The 18,086-nt window shown below is 42.4% G+C and overlaps 1 protein-coding gene across 2 annotated transcripts in view; it reads left to right on the top strand.

Annotated features, from left to right (window-relative positions):
- Positions 1 to 6,516: 6,516 nt before the first annotated feature.
- Positions 6,517 to 18,086, top strand: part of mafgb (v-maf avian musculoaponeurotic fibrosarcoma oncogene homolog Gb) — a 23,763-nt gene continuing 12,193 nt past the window's right edge. Inside the window, exon 1 of one of the 2 annotated variants that reach the window (XM_066647786.1) lies at positions 6,517 to 6,647. The gene's annotated coding sequence lies outside the window, so the exon portion shown is untranslated. Of the gene's footprint in view, positions 6,648 to 9,357; positions 9,749 to 18,086 lie in introns of those variants that run through there. The other variant, XM_066647787.1, reaches the window with a different exon arrangement.

Genomic DNA, 18,086 nt, shown 5'->3' with positions numbered 1-18,086 from the left:
AACGACTGAGCACTGTTTGTTATTATTTTTGTGCCGTTTTTAGCCGACCGCACTGAAAATGCCCGATTCCAGAGCACCTCGGAGGCAATGTGGGTCTCTGATTAAGGGAAAAAGTTCCTTTTATTTGTTCCTGGTGTATAATTATAGCAAGGGAATGATATGAATAATTAATATCTTTGTAATTGAATTAACTGGAGACCTTTCCCTGAAACCCATTAGTCAACCTTCCTGGACATGCAGCTTTAGGACCCTGTAATTACCTGTGTGCTATATCATTTATTTGCAGGTCTGCGGGACAAAGAACAGCCCGCACATGCTGAAATCCAACAGCAGACCGTGGCTTTTTCGCCCTAGTTGTTTGGTTTGCTAAAGCTGTTTTTAATCTTTGACCTGCTTTGCCTGAAACTGCGAATCCAACCAATGGAAAAAAGATCCCCTTCACCTCGACAACAGTGACTCAGCTGAGATATGTTCAGTGTCTAAAATGTGCTTTAGTTCAGTACTGGAGCAATAAGCCAACTGTAACTGTGACATTATGATTAGTAATAGATGCTAATCATCGCTCAAAACAACTTGCGTATGTCTTTTCCAGGGTTGTGGCAGGATGGTGCAACAGGTAGGTCACACAGCTCCAGAGTCTTTAGGTTGTGGGTTTGATTCCTGTCATGGGTCACTGTCTGTAGGGAGGTTGGCGTATTCTCCCTGTGTCTGTGTGGGTTTCCTCTGGGTACGCTAGCCTCCTTCCACACTGATTGGCTGTGTGAGACTGGTGCTTTGTACACAGTGTGTTCCTCCCTGGCACCAGTGATTGCCAGTGTCCACTTTGGGACTAAGTGGAAATTGCCTATACTGGACTTTCCACAGAAGCGTGGCTTTCAGAAACAGCATTGTTTTTGGGCGTATTCAGCCAGCGACAACATCTAGGAGCTCCAAGTCTCATTTTTAAAAAACCTTTAATTGATTACTTCTCAGTAAATAAAAGCGAGAGATGAATGGCAAGTGGAAATAGCTGTTACATGAATCAGTCAGAAAAGTAATGTTTCCCAGATGATTCGAATCGAGGGCATAACCTTGCTTTATCATCACTCACTGTTTCCTACAGATGTTCAGAAAGGTCAAGAGTTCATTGCATTTTCCTTTCATCTCATGGTAACAACCTAATTTTCTTGTGATGCTACTATTTGTGACCTCATCATTATACAGGAGTTCCATAACGAACCTCTTAAGTTCCATCCATTGTAGGAACTTTGTTGTTACCACGGAGATTTTATAATATTTGGTAAAAACATAACTCCAACAGTGACACTTTGGTGAAGCTGCAGATGAGACAAAGATCACGGTGCCAAGCTGAGAGTGGGCTACAGTGGTGTAAACCCTCTCTGGAAGGATGCAACACTCATCTGTACGTTTGGAAAGAGATAGAGAGGCGTTCCCACAGCAGAACCTGAGCTCACTAATGTCCTCATAGCTGCCATCAATGGCCTCACATGTTCCAGTATCTCGTGTAAATCCCTCCCAGAAGATTAAAGGCTGTTACTGCAGCTGGGAGGGGGACATGTTCCTTATTTATACTGCTGATTTCAAGAGAAAATAATTAACTGCACACTAGTAACATAATACAGTCAAAAACAATAGGTGTTCCATGAATCAAAAGTGATTTCAAATATTTGAATGACAGTTTTGGAAAGAAGTGCAAGTAAGTATTTGATCTAATTTAAAAGTCTATGAACCTGAATCAGCAAAGGGCTACTGTTGACATCCTTGTTAAACAGGTATTGCGAGGCATGCTTTAGTCAGCATTTAGAAAGAAAACATTGTGCAAGTGACCTCTGGGCCCGGGTTGCTTCCTTGATGTTTAACTGTAAAACACCACCTCCAAGGATTTCGCAATGAGATTGTACTTCTTCATTTATTACCTATTTATTTTACAGACTTGTTTGGTATTCAGACGTTCTGAAATTGTACTGACAATCAGCCATTTAATTATTACAGGTTTGTCTTCATTGGCTACACTTTGATTTAGTCTTTGACGTTTCTAGTTCAAGTCCCTTATATGGGACCAGAGTGCATTAGGCCGATGGCAGCTTGAGTTGTTCAGGTGAAACACTGATGTTGTGTCTGTGTAAGATTAGATTCTCACACATGCTGCTGCCCCCTTGTCCGGGACCCTGTGGTGAAAGGGATTTTTAATCTCTGTGGGTCTCCAGTGATTTTCCTCCTTGCTATGACACTTGCAATAGACACTATATTTAAAACAGGTGGGTCTGGAAGTGTCAGAGATTCAGTACTAAACCCACTTTAATCATGGCTGTCCCCATGTCCCTCTACGGAGCATAAACTGGTTAAATCGGGGACTGCAAAGCAAGATGACTCTTCATATCAATTGAACTTATTAAATAAAACGTTGAGGTTATTTTTTCTCATCTGAATAAGAACCCTATTGACTTCATTATAAAATCTACAGTGAAGTCAATTGGGTTCATATTGAGAGTTTTAGTACAATGGCAGCAAGTGTGAGGGCAGTGTGTGTGTGTGTGTAGACTATGAAATTCTCCTGTGATAAGAAAGGTATGCTCCCAACCCCACTGGTATTACACTAGACAGCCAGAGGCCCTGGCTATTTATAGCACAGAATTTTGTATAGATTTTTTTTCTCCCCTGCTGACATGGAGATGGAGCGACGATTGGTGGCCTGGAGAGACAGGCTCCTTTTTAAGAGCCTTGCTGTCAGCGTCATTTGCAACTGGACACCTTGGAGATGACCCACATGTCAAAGTTCACACAGAGGAAATCATGAGCTAGCATGGGAGGGCTGATGACGCTAATGGAGAGCAACAATATACAGTCAAATTAAAACAAGGAACACGATGTGCCAATTATGTTGAGTAGTAGCTTATAATCCCAACTGGATCAAAAAGCAAATCTATAGAAGAAGGAAATATTTCATTTAGTGCCATTTTGGATCCCTTCTATTGGTTTATTTGACCTGAAATGTTCACCCATCTTTTTTTTTATTTTCAACTTCTCATTGCCCTTTTGAAACATCTTAAGATTTTCAGAGCATTAGTGAACTCGGCTCTTGATGTTTGCTGATTAGCTCTGGATCATAAATGCCAATCCAGCTCTTCCCAAAAGCATTGGATGGAGCTCAATCACTCCAGAAATTTTTTTTTATACTCCTTCAGCTGATGCCTAGCCCAGGCCACGGTGACCTTGACTCCATATGCGGCTTCTCCAGGGTGTCACTGTCTTTCTGTGGAGCTTATACAAACTCTATGTGCAATTTTAGATACAGTGTCTTAAGGTATACAAACTCTTGTCCACATGGGGTCCTTTAAATTGTAAGGCTCGTCATACGTCCTGACCCCTTAAATTGAAGAGTTTTGTCAGTTTTAAGCAGAACAGTTCAGAAATTCACTAGGACCATCCCAATGCACCATTAAGCATTCCTGCCATGGTCACGTGATGACACACACCTGGGCCTCCACAAAGCAGAGTGTTATTTTTTTCAGCCTGCGATAAATACACTGAATCCAATTCCTTTCCAAACAATTCAACACTTAAATTGCTGGCGGAAGTGTTGAGCAGATTACTGCTCCTCATTATAAGAGGAGTGATAATGAGAAACATGGAAAGTGCCTGTCTTTTTTTTTAGGGGGGTGGAAGATGTTTTCCCATCGCTCGAATGCGCTGAATGACAAGCAGTGGCGGGATTAGTTCCAGTGTCACCGCAGCGATTAAACGCACTGGCCTTGTGCGGCGGCTTCTCTGAAGGCCACTGTTTATTTGTGTGCATGATGGGAAGTCAAGAAGGCACTAAAGTGTCTGGCTAATCCTCCTTTTATTCCAAAGGTTACACCTCGCCTGCCCCGCCACTCTCGAGCACTGATAACTCCTCGCTAAAACACCTCCTATTAGAGAGCTATTTTCCTGAAACATGCTGGCTTTGACATTCTCTTCCTCTGCACCTTGCCTTGTTATAAAAAAGAAAAAGCCATAACCGCCAGGTCGTTGGCATTAGTCATTCTTCACAGCTGTCTTGCCCTGTCGACCGTAAGACCAGAAGAAACACTACCAATCAAGGGAGACGTCTGTTTGAGAGGCCATGCTAAGTCCCAGCTAGTTGCCTTATCATCCTCTCTCCACCCTTCTCCTCTCCGCGTAAGCCACATCAGCATCAGTGTACTCAGAAAAGAGGTACCGGGAAAGGTAGAGGGGGGTAAGAAAAAAGAGAAATGGGTCTGCAAAGTGAAATTTTTATCATTGCTGTGCAGCTGCTGGCTAAGAGAGGAAAAATGAGGAAGAGGAGGCCATGTCTGATGCTGGGTTAGACGCCTCGCCTCCAGCCACAGTGAATCATCATTTTGGCTTCCTTTTCTGGGGGCCAGCAACTCCAGCCGGGCCCAGGACTGTAGTCACACATGAAGAGTGAACAGAGCTCAGATATAATTAGGCTGGAGGAGGTCAGCGTGGTGCTACATAAATCCACTGCTCATCCTATGGGACTCATGAAAAGCCTCCATGAGCAAAGCTATATTGAGGGTATAGGCCCACTCACAGGGGCTTGCCATTTTCATACACCTTTCAGCCCATAGCATCAATTCATGTGTTGCTGCAATTTTGAATGTACACGGCCATGTACGGCTTGGAACAGGGGAAACTTATCTAACGCAGGTGCCCCATAAATTCTGGTCAACTGTGTGAATTTTGAAATTGTCAGTTGCTAACTGTAGGGGACCCATTGCTCCCAAACTGTCTTCTGCTCAGCTCATTAAGGAAGAGCGTACAAAATAATCACTGTTGACCAGATATACCATAGGTGGTGAACCATTTTTGAGCACAGTGGCGACACAGACATGGTAGTAACATGGTAACGTATTAAACTGGTATAAACCTATCACGCAACATTGCTAGCCACTTTATTATGAGCCTCAATTTTGTTGGTTTACTTTGCACACTGCTGAGACTGAAGGCTCATAATTTTCCATGTACAGACTTCCTTATTTATCCTCCAGCCCTTCGTCAGCAGTCAGGTTCTGACCACAGAGTCACTACTGCCTGTATATTTTTGGTTGATGGAAGATTTCTCGACCTAACAGTGACACTGATGTGTAAAAGCTGTTCAGAACTAGTTTCCTTGGTTTTTTTTATCCTCACACACCTACAATAAATTTTCTGGGAAAACTACAGCTATAGCATGGAAATCTTTTCTTTCATTCCCTCTCTGACGCCAGATTTAGATTTAATTTAACAGACTATTCCAGTCTCTTTCATTTCAATAGTCTACCGGCACCACATTTCCTGTTTTTCTGTTCCTCTATCAAGAAGAACTTGATCATTAACTAATAATGTGACTCAAGTGCATGGAAAACACCTCTACAGAAGGAGAAGCCAATACTGGAGCTGGATGCTGCCACATATAAATAAGCACATACAAATGTTAATTATGTAAAAGAGCACTAACATGATTTTAGATCATTTAAGGAACCGAAATTGGATTATGAATGTTCCGACTTTGGTGAACTCCTTCTTCTAATACGCATTTTTTTAACCTGGGTGATAACCCACCAAGTTTTACAAACTCTGACGTATTGCCAATAAGCAACAGGTCAACATGCCCAACGTAGAGGGTTATTCCATCCCAAATGTACTAAATAACACTACCCCATCTAGCCTACACTTAGCTATACGTCATATTTACTTAGGGTGACCAGACGTCTTCTTTTACCCGGACTAGTCCTCTTTTTTAGACTTAAACAAATATCCAGGCGGAATTTCACAAACGTCCGGCATTTTGTTTTTCTAGCGCTTACATAGAACTTCGAGAAGTTTCGTTCACAAACTAGTCCCGCCCTCCCCTACACCGTTTGGTTCGCTTGAGTGAGAAGGGGGCGTGGTGAAGTAGCCTAAAATCTTCTGATTGGACGGTCTGACTGTAGAGCTACCGTTATTGGTCGATAACCTTCTCTGTAAACATTTAATTGGTCAGTCTGCACGTCAGTAGTCGTCCACTCCCCGCCGGAGACGTGTCCTCTTTTTCACCATCTCAGATCTGGTCACTCTAATTTACTTGAATTATGCCTTATTACTAATTTATTATATAATCTCACTACATGTTATTTTTGACATTTTACTGGCTCAGATGCGTGTCAATAATAATTTAGCCAAGGGGCATGTTTAGGTTTGATCCGGTTCATTAGGGACAGTGTGGTAGGTGCTGAGTTAGATAGCAATTTGTTGGGTAATAAAGGATAGTGGATGTTGGATACCATGGTAAGAGTTATTAAAAGGCGTTATTACACGTATACACCCGTACTTATAAATAAATAAATAAATAAATAAATATATATACTCTAAATAAAGCCACAGAGATAACAGGTGGTTAGTGAGAGGAGCCCAGAGGAGCTTTCACTTTAAAATTTTCTGCCCATGCTGCGTAGAGCCTTCATGAATGAAACCACGTGACCAAACATCATATGACGTCTGGCTTCGGCACAAGAGAAAGAGGATCAACAAGGAGGAGAAGGTGGAGAGGAGCGGAGCAGCGCTTTCGGAGCCAAATACCCCGACCAAACTGACTCGCCCGCGCTTCGGCTTTTAGTTTCTGACCCTCGTCTGGTGGCGAAGGCGGTTCTCGCTCGGGTTCGGTGAGTAAACATGCTTGTCTGTGTGTGGTAAAGCGACCCGAAGTTGGCTTTTGCACTCGTGCGCTGAGGGAGGGAGCGAGCGAGCGAGTGCGAGAGTGTGTGTGTGTGTGTGAGAGAGAGAGAGAGAGAGAGAAAGAGCGCGCGCGCGCGAGAGAGAGAGCACGGCCGTGTCACACTCAGCTCAGCCTCGCGAGCGCTGTGTGGCTTGTTTTGCTGTTTTGCTGAGTGTGCACGCGCCTTTCTGGAGCGTGCGCTTATGTGTGTGTGTGTGGGGGGGGGCGATCATGTATTTAGTACTTTGTGGGGACGAATATCCTTTTCGTTGATTGAAAACGTCAACATTTTGCGTCATGGGGGCATTTAACTCTTTTGCTGAGTGTGCACACGCATCTATGGTGCGTGTGTGTGTGTGTGTGTTTACATATGGTTGTTTATGACCTGTGAGGTCAAGTCTTTATCTGTTTGTACGTACCATATTCACCCCCGACTTGAAGAAAATAGCGACATTTTGACGTAGTGGGGACCTTGCGCTCTTTTGCTGAGTGTGCACGCGCTTCTTTGGTGCGTGTGTGTGTTTACAGGCATGTATTTAAAGCTTTATGAGGACCAAATGCCTCCCAGGATGTTTGAGAACATCAGCATTTTCAGCTGTTTAACTGAGTGTGCACCAACCACTCTCATAAAGCACAGAATGCAGAATCCTTGTATTTAGACCTTTGTTGACAAGGTCTAGAGGTGACGAAACGTCAGCAAATTATTATTGTATTATTATTTTTTACATTTATGTTGTTTTATGTAAAAAAAGTCATAAATTTTATTATTTTCATTATTGTTTATTATTATTGTTATTTTAATCCCTTAAGCATGGCCGGTTTTGTTGTTGTGTCTTTACAGTTGACCTCTGGGTCAATTTTATTGTTCCTATCTCAAAAAAGAGGCACAGTTTGAAGCACTCTATAATTCAGTGCCAGTGAGCAGAGCTACATTGCTGAATAGGTCGGTACATGTACATTTTAATGTGATGGTGTGCAAGACATAAGAGTAAAACACAGCTCATTTTCCATACGCCATGCTGAGCAATGGTCTAAGGCATTTAAACACACTTTGATGTTAGTTGTCGTGTCTTTCTGGTTGTTAAAGGGACATCTACCATAGACATAAATTCACCAGTAAAAAGGAACCAGAATCTCTAATTGTGAACAAGTTTGAAGATCAAAGCTAGTTCACCTTGATGCTCCCAGTCATCATATAGATCTCCATCTCCATCTCACTTGATTGTTTAGTCATAAAAGTTAAAAGGATTAAAAAGTTTGAGAGGTTAATATTAGATTAGGTGTTGCTTTAGTATTTTTGACAGTAATAGAGAAAGTGATATAAATGTATGACAAAAACAGGAATGTCTAGTGTTGTGTATTGTGCTGCTGTTGGCTGCAGACATCATGCCAGTGTATTTACTCAGCTTACAAGGAAACTCCCACAATTTTGGCTTATGTTATGCCTCTACATTTTTGGATTTAGCCAAAAGCCCTCAGGGTGACATTATTTCACGTCTCTAATAAGGCTACATTTCTTCAGTGTTAGTATTACACTACATTTTTTTGTGTGTGAACATTTTAAAGTCATTACATTACGTCCCCTTTAAACATTTAAATCTCTACAAACACATCTCTGTACATCAAAATGACATTTTAGTAGCTGTTATTTTCAGAGATTCAAAGATCAAACATCTTTCGAAGGGGATTGTGGGTAAACACATTTCTCTCTGTTTGTTTACATTCAGAAGCTCTGTGTCTTTTAAGGTGGAACGGTGTGTTTGAGGGGAAGTTTAACTTTCAGTAAGTTTTTATTTACTGTTTGAATTACAACATGACCTTATTTGTAACTCCAGTTGTTTCATTTTGTAGCACATTTTGGTAATGTCCTCTCCCTAACACTAGCAATGGTCTGATCTAGGTTTGTGCTTTTCAACATTTGGAGTTTTCTCCATTGTCTAAAAAATACTCCAGATGCCCCTCTGCCACGAGAGAGAGAGAGAGAGAGAGAGAGAGAGAGAGAGAGAGAGAGAGAGAGAAAGAGAGAGAGAGAGAGAGAGGGGCAATTAGCCTGTATCTGCACCCAACCCTTGCTGCTCACCTGCAGCTCAAAAGCCCTGCCCCCAGGTTGACAGGATAGGTTGCTTAGGTTTATGATGTAAGAAACCCTGGCTTTCTGAATTTGCCACTTTGAGACTGCTTTAAGAACGCTGCAATTTCAAAGCAGAAATGCTCAGCAACAGCATTCATTGCTTATTTCATGCGAATAAACAACACTACGCGTACATGTTAACAAGATTAAAGACTTATTTTTTTCCTCGAGGGGATCTTTAAGAATAAGATTCTTGTAACATTAACTAAAGTGGACATTTTGAAAATGTGGATGTTCCCACATCCTCACAAACCAAACTGAACGTCAAGAGAAGGTTTTCAGAACGAATGTCTGTTAGCTGTGGAGGTTGGGCGATGTTAAATGGCTCGTCGTGCTGATTCATCACGGTCGGGTCATTAAAACCGAGACACCGAGAGGACACCGGCAGCTGTGCCCGGAGAGGGGCACCTTAACCCGCGCACAAAGAGCTCGGTGACACGGTGCTGTGCTGGAATAAGCCCAGAGTTTGAGAGCGTTTTCCCCTTCCACCCCCTCCTCTTTAGTCAGTCTGTCAGGTGTGGGCAGCCAGGGGTCGGTGGCTTTTCCGTGGCCATGTTTAATTTGCCTTTTAGTCATTTTCGGAAATTATTCGTGCATAGAGGCTGCCTGAGGGAACGAAGCGTAGTAGCGTCGGCTCTTCAGCAACGTTAGCTCTCAGCGTGCAGCCCGTCGAGAAAAACGTGACTGTGAGTCGACACCAGCCCATATTCACATTCACGGAGCTAGAGCCAGAGCCATAGAAGTGTCTCTCCTCAGCCTGGTCTAGACTCCACTGTCACGGGTAACCCAGCGTCTACAGCCGGGGTGAAAAAGCCGAGTGTGGAGCTCTTGCTACTTCAGCATAAACACACACACGCAGACACACTAAACACAGAGACACCGCACACATCGACCACACGCTGCTAACCGTAGCTAAGGTAAGTAAGAAACAGACTTCTATTTTCAACACGAACTGAAAAAAGGACCTGTTTGCCAACACCATAGTATGCTGGCTAATAATAGCGGTGGGCAAAAGCGACATTAACGTCAACGGCTATTTCCATTTTCCCCCCCACTGGAGCCCGGGGTCGTTGTCTATTTCTGTGAGGTCGCTCGCTATGGCAGTTGTAGTAGTAACGGCGATAATACCGGTTAGTAGTAGTAGTAGTAGTCGGGTAACAGTTACATTTGAAGTAAAATGTTCCCAGTGTAAAGTTCAGTGGCTAAAGATTTAATTTTGCTTTCGTGTGAAACAGGAGCTTATCGACAAAGTGCACTTTTATCGGTTTACATTTCTAAACAAGGCTTCGTGGTGAAGACTAACGTTAGCGACATTAGCTGCCGTTGTCTCCCTCCAAAGCAAGCGGTTCGTTCTCCAGTGACGGAACGGGGGCATTTTTTTATTCGTTTCTTTTCGACAGAGCCAACGGGTCTGTGGTCATTTTCGTACTTGAGCTATGTTTCCTTCTTATGATTTTGTTTCTGTGGTGTTTTTATGGTTTTTGAATGAGAGAAGCGAGCTGCTGATTCATCACTCGCTGCTGTTTGTGAGCTCGGCTCCGGGGAGCCATGGCAACGCGGGAGCTCCGCTCAAACACAGGGCACTGCATAGGCACCATGGGAATGTATTACAGCAGGAGCAACTGTTATCATAGCACTTATTACACCCAGTAACAACTCTGTATTAACAATGGCTAGACATTGTGTAGTAACGGCCGATTTAACGCCTACAACAGATGACATTACTGTTATAACACTGAACACGGCAGTAAAGCTTAACAGATAATAACACTGTTGTTTTGACAATGAAAGCTCAAATGATTGTGGCACATTACAGTTAATAACATTACTGTTTAACACTGAAATCAGCAACAACACTTCCACAGATAATGCTTGTACTTGAACCACCAAGTCTTGGATTTGCCTCGCACATATGAACAGTTTTATAGCACCCATAAGACACTATTACAGGTTCAGCTCTCATTTCATTAAGGTGTTAACCTTGAAGATAAAACCCCTACACTTTTGTGTAGATACTGTTAATATAATGGAATAATACCACTACATTAATAATAATACAAACAGCCATCACTGATATCACTAGTACTTATAATAGCATTAATGTTTCATAACTGAAAACCGCAGGCACTGGACAGACATTGTGTGAAAGCATTATCTATTAACAAATCTGTATCTGTTATTATAATTCATAAGTTCTTAAAACGTAAACACTCAGCAGTTCAAGACATTACAAGTAACAACAATGTTCTTTTGACCTTTTGCTGCTAACGTATAATCGTGAAAAGTATGTTTCTGTAGTTGTTAGATCTGCTGACCATGAATACACACATCTAGTTTTGGGGACTGATCTGCATTTTCAAGAATGTAACCTGTGTTGCTATACCACGTCTCAACCTGCCTGAGAGATTGAGTCCTGATTCGTGCCTGGAGAGAGATCAGAACTCACTATGCTTCCGCGGTTCCGACCCAGGGGCGAACGCTGGTCCCTCACAATGGGAACTGGAAAGGCCCCCGAGATGTAATCTAACTGCCCTGATGCTCAATTTGCTGTTTGTTGTGCAAATCAATTAACTCATTGATTACAAAAGCGCTGTGTGAGGGAGGATCACACAGCGCCAGATTCCCTTTCAAGAGCCACATGCACCGTATTATCCCTAAAATCCTCCAGTAAAATCTGAATCGTAATTTGTGGCGGTTGGCGCAATTAACGGTTCAAATGGTCCAGTTGAGAGGCCGGGGAACAAGTGTAATTTGATCATTGGAGTACTTAGGCTGCACTTTAGGTGGTGGAGTTTTTGCTTCCCCCCCCATTCACTTTCCCTGGCTTTAATTGAACGCTGACCGATGCTGATGGGCCGAATGTGCTGATGGTTGAAAAAGAAAAGCAAAAAAAAAAATGGAGGAAAGAACGAGATAAGATTAAGAATGTGCAATGGGATTGGTGGAGACAGAAGGGAACAAGAAGCTTTTTGTCTTCAAGGCATTCTCCAAAAATGCTGAGGCAACTGAAACGCACCCTCGCTTGACAGATGGCGTTTTCACTTGTTACTTAGCTTGCTCTTCCGCAAGTGTGAGTATACTTAGGCGTAAAAATGAGTGCAGCAGGTCTACAGAGTGTGTGCGTTAGTTTGTGTTTTAGGGTTGTATAATAACACATTATTTGAACTGATTGTTCAATCGTATCGTTGCTCCAGTGGCTTGAATGTGTGCACTTTCATGCCTTTTGTGTTGACTGCTTCCTGTAGGCTTTTCTGACATGAAACTCACTTCATGTAGCCTTTATGCTTCGTGGTGCGCAACAGAATAAACTTACTTTAGAGAATGGGTGGATTTTGAATAATGTTTGTCAAATATAACACATGCTGTACGTATTGTACCTGAAGTTATTGTCAGCGTTAGTCTCACGATAACTTTTAATTACATGTTAATGAACAAGGAGTGTGCATATGCAGTGTGTTGTAGTATCTGCTTGCTTTCAAGTTTTGAATGCTGTACAGGCAACTTTTTTTGGTTGAAAAAAAAAAACGCGACCCTTGCATCACCACCACATGAAAAGAAATGCGATGGTTTGCATTTACAGTAAGAGTTTTGCAACAGATGGCAGTTTTTTGTGCTTCCTCTTTCTACTAACAGGTACTACGGCTCCTCTTTTTTTGTTCTTCTTTTTTTCCCCCTCGCCCTCTTCTGTTTTTTGCTTCCAGCAGAATGATGACGAGGGCAAATAATCAAGTATCTGGACAGCACTCTTGTACTGCATATGCGCACAGATGCTGTAAGTGTGTGCAAGGTTACGGGTTTTTAATTAGACTTTCTCTGGGTCTACTGTGACATCCTACATGCTCAGTCAGGTGTGACCCATGCTGGGCACTGAGGAGGAAAAAGACCCCCAAAAAGCCTTTTGTTCCTTTTATCTCTCTCTCCCCTCACACCAGGTAAAGCTAGAGGACGGCAAACCGATTTGGAACTTGGTGAGACGCTGAAAAATGTGTCATCAATCTTTTTTTGGAAGAGCAACCTTAATTTATTAATGAGGTTCAGTGGCACATTTTTGCCATAATTTTCCAAATGAGAGATGCATGCCCAACTCGCTCCTTTTTTGCTTTCTCCCAGCATTGTTCTTGCTCTTTCTGAAATATAGTTAATATTTATTTTTAATAAACACACGCTATATTTCCAAAAGTATTCACATACTCATCCAAGTCATTTAATTCAGGTGTTCCAATCATTTTCATGGCCACAGGTGTATAAAACGAGGCACACTGGCGTACAGATGGCTCCTACAAACATTTGTGAAAAAAATGGGTTGCTCTCAGGAGCTCAGTAAACTCCGGGGAGGTAGCATGATAGGATGCCACCTGTGCAACAAGTCCAGTCGTGAAATTTCCTCACTACTAAATATTCCACAGTGGTATTATAACAAAGTGGAAGCGATTTGGAACCACAGCAACTCAGCCACAAAGTGATAGGCCACGTAAAATGGTCAAATAATTCCATAAACACGCTCCTAAACCTTGTGGAAAGCTTTTCCAGAAGAGTTGAAGCTGATATAACTGCAAAGGGTGGGCAGACATCATAATAAATCCTATGGATTAAGAATGGGATGTTATGGGGCCAAATGAATGGCACTCACTATTCAGTTAAAAAGCACAAGACACTCCTGAGATTTATCACCATTTCAGAAAGAAATGCTGAGCATAGATGAAACAAGAGCCTTCTGCCTCATCAGCCTTGGTTTAAATACACACACACACACATATATCAGATATATACACATTTGTAAACAATATATAAATAAACTAAACCTCTTTAACCAAATACTAAAAAATATATTTTATTTTATTTTAGTTTTTAGCAAAAAGAGAAAAGCAGAAACTAAATGGCGTCCACACTTTCATCATTTAGCGTGTCCTAAAGTCTTTATTACAGCTCACGTTCTTTCAAGAGACTTGCCTTCATCAATTTTCAAGGACATCTGCAGAAATATTATTCCACACATTCTTCTGGGCAGCTACACGTCCTTTCAGACCCAAAGAGATTAGATGCCTTCTGAATTTGGAAGCCCTTTAAGTTGGAGTCCTTAATCTCATCAGTAATCTCTCCTAAAATAAATGACTTGAAATGGATGGCCAAATTGTCTGGGAATTAAGTAAATGGTGGGTTGTTATTGGCTTTTGCAGACTACAGTAACTTTTGTAAAAAGCTCTTTTCAAAGTCAGGAGCTGATGAAGTAGGTTAACCTCCTTATCCTCTGTTGTGTCCTGCAAATGTATGAATACTTATACAACCACCCACCCACCCACACACACACACACACACACACACACACACACACACAAGTACTGCAAAAGTTGCTTTATGCTTATGTGCATAACACCCCTCACTCAGCCACACATTCTCACCCACACTGATATCGATTTAAACACGTAGTAAGGTGTGTGTGTGTGTGTGTGCATGTGTGTGTGAGGATGTGGGTTAGGGAGGGAGTTGTCTAAGGAAGGTGAAGGGTTGATGAAACAGGGGGAAAGCACTTAATGAGCTGCATCTTTATATTCCTTCCTCTGCAATGTGGCAGGTGGCTTAGAGTAAATACAAGCTCAAGGTGATCATTAACTTATTCGGTGTGTATGTGTGTTAGTTTACCCGGGTGCAGATTTTTGCAAGTGCTGGTGCAGCATTGGGATGTTTGTAGTGAGGGTTTTTTTTCCCCTTCTGAGTACGTAGCAATCGACTGAGATTAATTCACTAAGAGAACTAACCGAAATGCTAACAGAGAGCGCGTATGTTTGTGTATCTCTGTCGAGTTGTTATTACTAGACTGTCCCAGTGCTGATAAGTGTGTGTGTGTGTGTGTTTGAACATAATTGAAAATAATTTAAGGCATGGCTAATTTAACATTGTACAGGGTTTTCCAGATAATAGCTTGTTTGATCTTGTGAATACTATTAATTTACTGATTGTTATGAGTAACTTTGTTTATGAAGGACTTTGCTAATGGCTAAAGATTGTGAGTGAAATAATAAACACAAGTCTTAAGATATTTTAGTTTTAATAAATGAACCACCTGCATATTGTTTCATACTCAAAACAATGCAGCAGTTTTATTTCTCCTTTTTGTTTCCGTGTCTTTGAAAGAGTAGTGAAAGCACAGGGAGCATGACTGTTAGCCTTTAGGTAATAAAACCTGGGTGTGACCCTTTTTATTTTGTAGCCTAAGGTAACATCCATCGTTAAGCAATTGCCATTTTCTATTTCTTTTGAGATGCAGCGTTAAAGCCTCAAATCCCGAATACTGTCAGTATTTTAGAATTCTGTTGAGATCTGCAGGGTTTAAAAGACAAAGCTTTCACAAATGAAATAAGGCAACAAATATCATCATAACAAACGAGTGCTTGAATCTGAATTATTCAAGGCCACCTCTGACTGAATAATTTCCTAAAGACTCCACATCGAATCCGAACATTGTGAGGTCAGAGATTTACACTCGCGGCCGTGTGTATAGACCCGCTCAGCAGGGCCGAGGTCTTCGCGGGCGCGCGGAGCTCCAGAGGGACGAGTTGAAAGGTTTTCTCAGGGGCGAAAAGGGACTGAAAGTGTGAAGAGAGTGAAGTGCAGACAAAGGAGGAGGGAAGAAGACTTTGGGGTGGTAGTGAGGAGGGGGATCAGTGGAGTCTATTTTTTTCCCTCTCGCTTGCACTCTCCCTCTCTCCTCTTTCCCCCACCCTCTCCCTCTCTCTCTCTCTCTCTCTCTCTCTCTCTCTCTCTCTCTCAGCAATGATGAAATAGGTTGTAAGAAGTTAAGCATAATCTCCCCTCTACAGTGGAATATCTGTCTCCTGTCGCAAGCCCCTCTCTCCTGTTTCGGAAAGAAAGCAGAAGAGAGATCGGGAGGGTTTTTAAAAAGACAGTTTCAGGGGGAATCTCTCACATTTCACAAGGTTTCAGCCACTTGTCACAAATGACCACGGCGGAGGGATCTGTTGCGCCGGTGCATTCGAGAGTTGTGCAAAATGGGGCGTTCGGGGGGAAATAAACTGAAGTGTGCTGGAGGTTGTTTGAAGGTTTGAGAGTGTAAAAGTCCTCAGTGTTTGAAATTAAAAAATGGTAAAACAATAGCAGAAGAGAAAAACGACCGCAAGGTTACAGTTGTCTTGACGGTGATTGATTTCAGCACTTCCAACGATGCCTCAGTGCTGTTCTAATCTGTGTCCTCCCCCTCAGGACCTTTTAAAGATTAAAATAAGCATGGGTGTACATTGTGTTTCTAACTCCAGAGCCCTTTAACAGGTTCAACGAGGTGTCTTAAAGTTGGGGATGTTTTCTTTAGAATGATTTATTTTACTTAGCCTTGTCACACATCTGTCTCTGCTGCTGTGAGGTTATTTTGAATGGAAGATTGACAGAAGGCACCAAATGCTTAGACCTAAGAAGTCCCAGCTATACTATGCTTATTTTGTCCTGGCCACCTTATTTGACCCAGTTGGGTTTGCGCAGTGAAATATGGATATTCATAACATCTTTCTCTCTCTCTCTTTCTCTTTCTCTCTCTCTCTCTCTCTTTTTTTTTTTTTTTGTGGCATTGAAGGTTTTCTTGGACTGCCGGGCTGCTGTGAGAGGATTCGTGAATGTCTCCGAGTTGCATCATCTCACCAGCAATATGCCGCAGTTTTTACCCGCAGTGGCGTGCTGCTCCTAGGTTTCTCACACTGCGAAATGCAGCCAACAGATAAACGGGGCGGCCCGAAAAACACCCTCCGAACCGGGCTCGGAGACAGAGACAGAACAAGCTTATTTTTTGTGAATGCTACTCCTTTAAATCTGAGTGTCAAGGACGAGCAAGTGCCTTAATGTGGAATTGGCAGAGGTCACTATGATGCTGCACTGAAAAGCACATGGCCTCCTCTCTTTCTGTAGTTTAGAGAGATTAGAAAGGTAGCGCAATCGTCTTACAAACACCGGAGTCGGTCAGCTCTATTCGAACATGACTGGACCCTTATAAAGACTCCGGCAGAGGAAAGGAACGATGAGAGCGAGGAAAGAGGATGAAAGGAGAGGAAAGACGAGTGGAGAGGTAAAGGAAAGAATAGTGAAAAGAGTGGAGAAAGATTGAAGTTGAGGAGAAGAAAACAGGTGGTGGTTGTGGGGGGGTGGGAGGGTCACTGCTTAACGTCATAAATAACACTCCACTGATGTCTATGGGAATAAAGAGCTTGGGAATCTATGGGAATCTAGAGCTTTGAGTCTTGTTTTGAAGCTAAAAACATGGGAAAAATATAAATGATAAGTGAAAAGTGAATAAAACCTCTCCTTAAAAGTGACTCTTAACTTTGTTGTTAAAAGAATGTCTTTATGGAGCAACAAGTTGAAAGTATTTCGTAAATATTTCTACAGAAATAGCTGTGCTTTGTGAGGATTAATAGCTGGTCGCCTTCACCAAGGAAAAATCTAAAATATTTTCAGGTGTAAACCACCAGTGGGGTTCCAATTTGGTCTGAAGCCAGACTTAATGCTGGTGTAGGAGCGTAGCTGAGTGTCACAGTGCTTTCAGGGGAAGCAGACACCGCAGACAGAGATAATGTTCATGTAGTGCGCACGGGTTCATACATTCCTGGGTTGTGTGAGCACTATGCTCTCAGGGTTAAACTTTAGCTTATTAAAAAACACCAATAACAATGACCCTTCTCAGTGAATCTCCATTGACTCCATTATAGTGTTTCCAAATGGCTTTTTCAAAATGTGACAGAGTGAAAGTCTTCGGCGTCCTGGCTGGGCAGAAACCTGCCGAGTCATAGTGTTGTGGGTGTGAATAGGATGGTGAAATCATACACGATGACAGAGTGGACAGTCCCTCGATGTGGACATTTTCTCAGTGTGGACGGTCACTGTGAAAAAGCCCCTCGATGGGGATGGACCCTCCGTGTTTTGTTTGGACGGTGTGTTGTGGTTTCTTTGTTTATGGTCTCAGCATGGATGGTTTTTCTGTGTTTACAGTCTGTCAGCGCGGATGGTGTCTGTGTTTACAGTCTCACTGTTGATGGTCTCTGTTAATGGTATCTCTTTCCTCGCAGGCTGTCTGTGTGAATGGCCTGTCAGGGTGGAGAGTCTCGGTGCTGGTGGTTCGCATTAAGGACAGTGTGGAAGATTAATCTATACATTACTACACCACACAGAGAGACAGACAGACAGTACAGCACCCATTTGAGGTCTCTCTCTCTCTCTCTCTCTCTCTCTCTCCTCCTCCTTTCACTTTCATTTTCT

The sequence above is a fragment of the Hoplias malabaricus genome, chromosome 16, assembly GCF_029633855.1.
Source record: "Hoplias malabaricus isolate fHopMal1 chromosome 16, fHopMal1.hap1, whole genome shotgun sequence".
NCBI lineage: Eukaryota > Metazoa > Chordata > Actinopteri > Characiformes > Erythrinidae > Hoplias > Hoplias malabaricus.
Note: the sequence above shows the minus strand (reverse complement) of the source record. Positions and strands in the feature narration are given on the sequence as shown.